The sequence below is a fragment of the Uloborus diversus genome, chromosome 5, assembly GCF_026930045.1.
Source record: "Uloborus diversus isolate 005 chromosome 5, Udiv.v.3.1, whole genome shotgun sequence".
Classification (NCBI taxonomy): Eukaryota; Metazoa; Arthropoda; class Arachnida; order Araneae; family Uloboridae; genus Uloborus; species Uloborus diversus.
This window is the reverse complement of record NC_072735.1, coordinates 129915110-129921109: the sequence shown is the minus strand read 5'-3', so window position 1 is coordinate 129921109 and position 6000 is coordinate 129915110.

Below are 6000 nucleotides of genomic sequence, written 5' to 3'. Positions count from 1 at the left end.
TTGCTGCAATGAGTCTGGTTTAACTTCCAACAAAATGTAATTTAAATAAATTGATATTCTTTAATGTTCTATTGAGAATTCAAAGGATTTTAATTAGCCATTCATTTTTAAGAAACAAAACATGCACGCAACAAACAATTTCTCTTTTACTTTTTGAATATGCCCGGTTACTAATTTTCAACATCATTCTTGAAGAATAAAAAATTTGGAAAATATCATGTAAAGATACTTATAGCTTATATGCAACAGTATCGATTGGTGATGAAAAAATCCAACACCTTATTTGCGTCATAGTACTATCAGATTCAATTATTTATCACTTTTTAAATTAGTAAATCAGTACCAAAATATCAGTACCGAAAATATGGAGACAGGTGATGATACATAAAAAACCTCTGTAAAAATTCCAGCCAGGAGCAAATCCTCTTACTCCATTTCGTATAACGCCTCATTGCCATAATGAACTGTTTCAAAAATTCCAACAAAATATAATAATAAAAAGTGATGCTCTTGAATGATTCAAAGGCTTTTAATTAGCCATTCATTTTTCAGAAATAATGTATGCAACAAACTATTTCTCTTATGCCTCTTAAAAATGCTCAGTTACTAATTTTCAACATTACTCTTGAAGAATAAAAGAACCTGGAAAATATCATGTAAAGATAGTTTATCTACATCAGTATCGATTGGTGATGAAAAAATCAAGCATCTGCTTTGCGTGACAGAACTTCAAACGGGGTCTAAGTAAATTCTGTGTTACTGTATTGATCGCTTCAAGTTTATGCATGCATTTTTGAACTGCTAAAGGTAATCATAGCTCTCGAGAAAACGAAAAGTTTCTGCCTCAGACTTATCAATCTTCAGTTCCTTCAAATAATCACATTCAATATTTGCCTCAGTGCAGTTTTTATTTGTTTGTTATGGAAATTAACATTTGTTTCTTCATCTTATACCAAAGAGGAATGGTTTTTTATATCGAAGAGGGGTTTCATTTTTTATCTATGGAAGCGGGAGATTTATTATTTTTTGGCAACGTGTATATAAAATAATGAGTTTTAACTTCGTAACAGATTATGGAGAATTTTAAATAAAATTATCAAATAGCATGCAAAGAAATTTGATATTTTATAGGGTATCTGCTTACTGTTTTATTTAAAGTTTTAGTGGTGGAGTTTTCGCTTCTCAATAGGATTTGTGCACTACAAATTAAAACAAGTATTGAATTTCTTTACTCTGTTGTGTAAGATTTATATATTGGTTGCACATTGTCAAATATGTACATATTTACTAAAAATACTTAAATCTACTCAATGAAACTAAAGGTATCTTTAAATGTAATTATCATTACCATCATCATCGACGTCAAGTATTTTTGCTATACTAGTGCATGTTTATATTGCATTAGTTATACGTGAAATAATCAGGAAAAATCTCTTTGTCCACATTGCTTTTCATGAAGTAAGAAATTCCACATTCCAGTTGGAAAGTTTTTTCTTTAGTAGGATATTTCCAGTCAGATCCCGGGACAGACATCGTTGAACAGATATTAAAACAGGATGCTTATTTAGCTAGTCTATCCGCTGTCTCATTTCCAAAATTACCACTATGGCGCCGAACGTAGAAAAAATGAATCTCAGCAGCAGTTTCAAGAACATGCAGAATATTGTGAAACTTCTGCAGCAAGCTTCTCTGTGGAAGCCTAAACGCAAGAGCAAAATGGACAATTCAGAAACGCTCCTGGGAAAAAAATGCACAGCTGAAGTGCCAAATTTCTGCCAGTAAGATATCTTGGAAAAACGAGGAATGTTTTTCGCTGAATGTAAGTACCTTTTCTGAAATTGTCCTTAAAACTTTCAGACGAGTTTGGAAATCTCCCCGGTTAAAATCAGTCATTACTCGGAAACGTTCAAGAACAGGGGCGAACTGGCTGACCTTGATCCAGTGGGCGAAAGAGCATTTTAGCCCACCTCTGTAAATTAAAAAAGTTAAACTAACCAGTACCGGATCTCTATTTTTCCGAGTCGAGCATAGACATTCAACTACCGCTAGTTCCTATTTTCCTTTTTAAGTTTCTAAATCAAGTTCTAAACTTCTGAAAAAAAAAAGTGAAACTTAAAATAAAGCTAACACTGACGCATTTTGTATGTGCCTTCGAAGAAAGATATTAATGGTTATAAGTCTGAAAAGACACAGGCACGTAGCTAGAACTTTGTTAAGGGGGGGGGGGGGTCCATAAGGTTGCACGAACTTCAAAAGAGGAGGCATACTACAGCAAAATTAGTAGTTGATAATTACACAAGACTAAGATAAATCCAATTAAAACTGATCATTAAAATATGATAATTAACTAAAATTAATTAAATAATTCAAATTAATAGAGTCATTAGTTAAAATTAGTTAACAAAAAGTTTATGTTAAGTGGTAAATTAATTATTGTCAGTTTGTAAATTAACATTAAACTGAAAGTTATCACATACAAAGTTTCCAAATATGGGTGAACCTCTATCCTCCTGAAAATAAGTGATATATTTTCTATTAATAAAAAGGGCACAATAAAAGAAAAACGGAAAGCGAAAACTGATCTAGAAATTACTTGGAAAATACATGCGATAATTTAATAAAATATTAAAGTTTTGTAATATATTTCATTTGTACTTATGCCATTTTATTTGAAAACTAGAAAGTCACCCGTCAAATTGCTTCAACTCTTCTTCATTTGAACGAAGCAATTGCCTGTTTGGGGATATTTTGATAGTTGAAATTTTAACTCTAACACCAGTGGATTAACCCTAAACTCCAGTAGATAGCGTTCATTGTTTTCATTTCTTCATTCCTCTGATATGACTAAGTCTTACCAGTAAAATTGTTCAAGTTACCGGATCGAGTTCAGCCTTGTCACAATAAAGCCTTTCCTTGCATGTTAAACCTTACCAAAACATGTTATCGAATTACATATCATGCCGTGGTGCGAATTCATTGTTGAAACAAGCGGGTTACTCGATCATCGGCATTATTTATATGAGGATAAATAAATCTATATCTATGGAGTCGAATGTATAACTATGCGAGTGTTACATAACGTAACTCTGTCCGATTTGAACAACATTTCATGCAAAATCCCACAACTCTCTCAACGAAAATATTAACAAGGTTTCATTTAAAAAGCTTGAATTAGTTTTTATTTATTTACATTTATAATATTCTTTTGATAACACGAAGTTGAATGATATTTCCAATCTTATCCGTTTTCTAATTATCATTCCTAATCATCAATTAAAAGCTTGAACAAACTATTAAGTCTTTGAGGGACGGAGGCTTCCTTTGTTGCAACCATTTTTTATATATATATTTTTTCTTTCTTCAGCCAACTGACACAGTGATTTCAGTTAGCTGAAAAAAAAAGAGGAGCAAGAAATAAATGGTGTTCTCAAGTGAAGTCTCTATTCCTCAAAGGGTGAAAGCTGTTCGAAAAAATTTTAAATATCGGAAAAGGCGTATTTTATCATTATTTTTTTTCTTTCTAACGGGCTGTGTTAGAGGCTTTAGCCTTTTGCGGAACAAGGGCGAACCAACGATATGGCATCCAGTCATTCATATGCCACCATTAAGGCGCGGATGTGAATGTCACAGGAAAATTTGATGCCCAGTTTCCACCAGATGGAGACACCTGAGCTCTCTTCGATGCGAAACTGCAAAAGGAGTTTAATTTTGTCAAGGGTATTCACAGTCAAACGACCTAAGGGATCTTTTACATGACGATTAATGGAATGTATACCTAATGAATTAAATTAGCATCTATGTAATTTTATTTTAACAACATGTTGTTAATTTTAACAACAATACATATCATATTTTACGACGCAGGTAATGATTTTTTTCCTTCAATACGATGTTAGCAAAACACTCTATTGCAAGAAATAGTAAATATCTTTAGCTTGAAGAAAATAAGTGTTTAAAAAAAAAGGCAATATATAAAAGAAAAGCTCAAAAACATTTACCTCGTATTCACCTTTTTTGTTTCTTTGCTTGTAACGCAGTAAATAGCGGTAATTTTCACCTAGTAATTTATAGTTAAATGCACATGCCTGTTTTTTGTTACGTTTAATGCTACCTTCACAATTTACCAAAGATGGATGCATAGATGCTAATTAAATAATAAAGACACTAATTAAATAACTCCTTAGTACAAAGCCAGTGAATAACAATCAGAAAATGTGTTCCAATGATGCAAATACAAATATGTTTTATGGAACAACATCGAATAAGATTTTTTTTTCGCCAATTAAAAACTGTTTTTCTTTTTGGATCATAGAATCACAATTCAGTAAGATTTAAAAGTAATAATTTCTAATAAATTACTTATTACATGCGTTAATATGGCCGAACTTGTAATTTCATAAACTGATCACAGTAAAATATTCAAGTAATTTTCAATTTAATTTTTCTATAAAATTTTTATACCGTAAAAAGTTTGTTACATCAAGTTTTATTTATTCATTTATTTTATTTATTTTACCTTCAAACACGAATTTTTTTTTCTTGGGCATTTAATATGTTCCATGATCATGCTTAAATATTTGGGGGGGGGGGGGGGGGGTTGGGAACATCAGTAAAAAATCTACGTAATTTCTTACTCAGAAAAGAGAGAGATGTTAAAAGTAATCTAAAAGTTCAAATAAAATTTTTATCAAAATATAAAATGAATCTGAAATGAACCATGCCAAAAATATAGAGTTAAAATGAAAAAAAAAAAAAAATCAATAATTATTTTTCTCATCCTCAAACACACGAAATGTGTAGAATTTCTTTTTTCGCTGCTGGCTTAGAATCTAAAATTAGTTTTTGAATGGAAAAACACATTAACACGTAAAATTGCTCGTATTATCAAGAAAACTTTAAAAGGGAGCACTACGACTTACCTAGTTTGGGTAAACTTAATTTTCTTTTGCATACAATTTTGTTCAAGATATGTATCCTATAAGTATGATGTAGATAAAAACAGCGTATTAAAACAGAAAAGAATCGGAATTCAATTGCTGATTCACCAGGAACGCACCTCACTCTGGCTGTCTTTCGTACAACATGCGTCTACGAAATCTACGAAAATCCAAAAAGAAAAGAGCAAGAAATAAAGAAAACCACGCCAATAAGACTGTGGGATACAGCGGAAGTGGCAATAAATGCTTGTTTTTACTTTGCCAATGGCAATTTGATGGACCAAGGAGAGGGGCTGAGTTTCAAGGTCACAGGACCCAGCTGGTTTGAAAGTCGAAAGGGACATTTCCCCGTTTTGGACGGAGTAGGTGACACAGCAAAAAGCAGACGAAAATTGGGAACCTGCAGTTGTTGCACGAGGTTCTCGTGTTCTGAATTGACTCAAGCGCTGAGAAAATTGCCGATTACTGGGAAAATTTAAGGGGAGAGAATGCTGCGTTTTATAAAATCATTATCTTTCAGAAAAATTTTGTTGATGCGAGATGCAACAACTGAGAAAAAAGGAGAGGGGGTCTTTCGGGAAGGGGGGGGGGGGTCTGGACCCCATGGACCCACCCCTTGGCTACGTCCTTGAAAGACACATCCTTAGGTTTCTATACTGACAACATAGGAAGGACTCAAGAAAATGGAGGAATCGGGTAAATTCCCCCGGAATTTTTTCGAAATTGGTTGATCTATATAGGCATTAGGAGAAAAGAATCGGGAGAAGGGGTTCCAGAGTTCCCTTCCAAGCGGTATTTTTAAAATTGATGTTAAAAACCTAAAATTTAAAATTTTCGGTAACGTTGAGGAGAGGGAAAAGAAGGGGTTGCAAATGATTTTGTTTTTCTAAGTTTTTTTTCTTTTTTCAAAATGAAATCTATTTTAGCCTATCTTTGTTTACAATAAAATGTCGAGGGCTCCTTCCAAAAGTTCTCCGAAATGGGAAGTTTTAGAAATGCAATTTTAGGTTGCCCTTGGTAAAATTAATGGAACACTGAAGCATCGGGAGCTCTCTACGAAAAC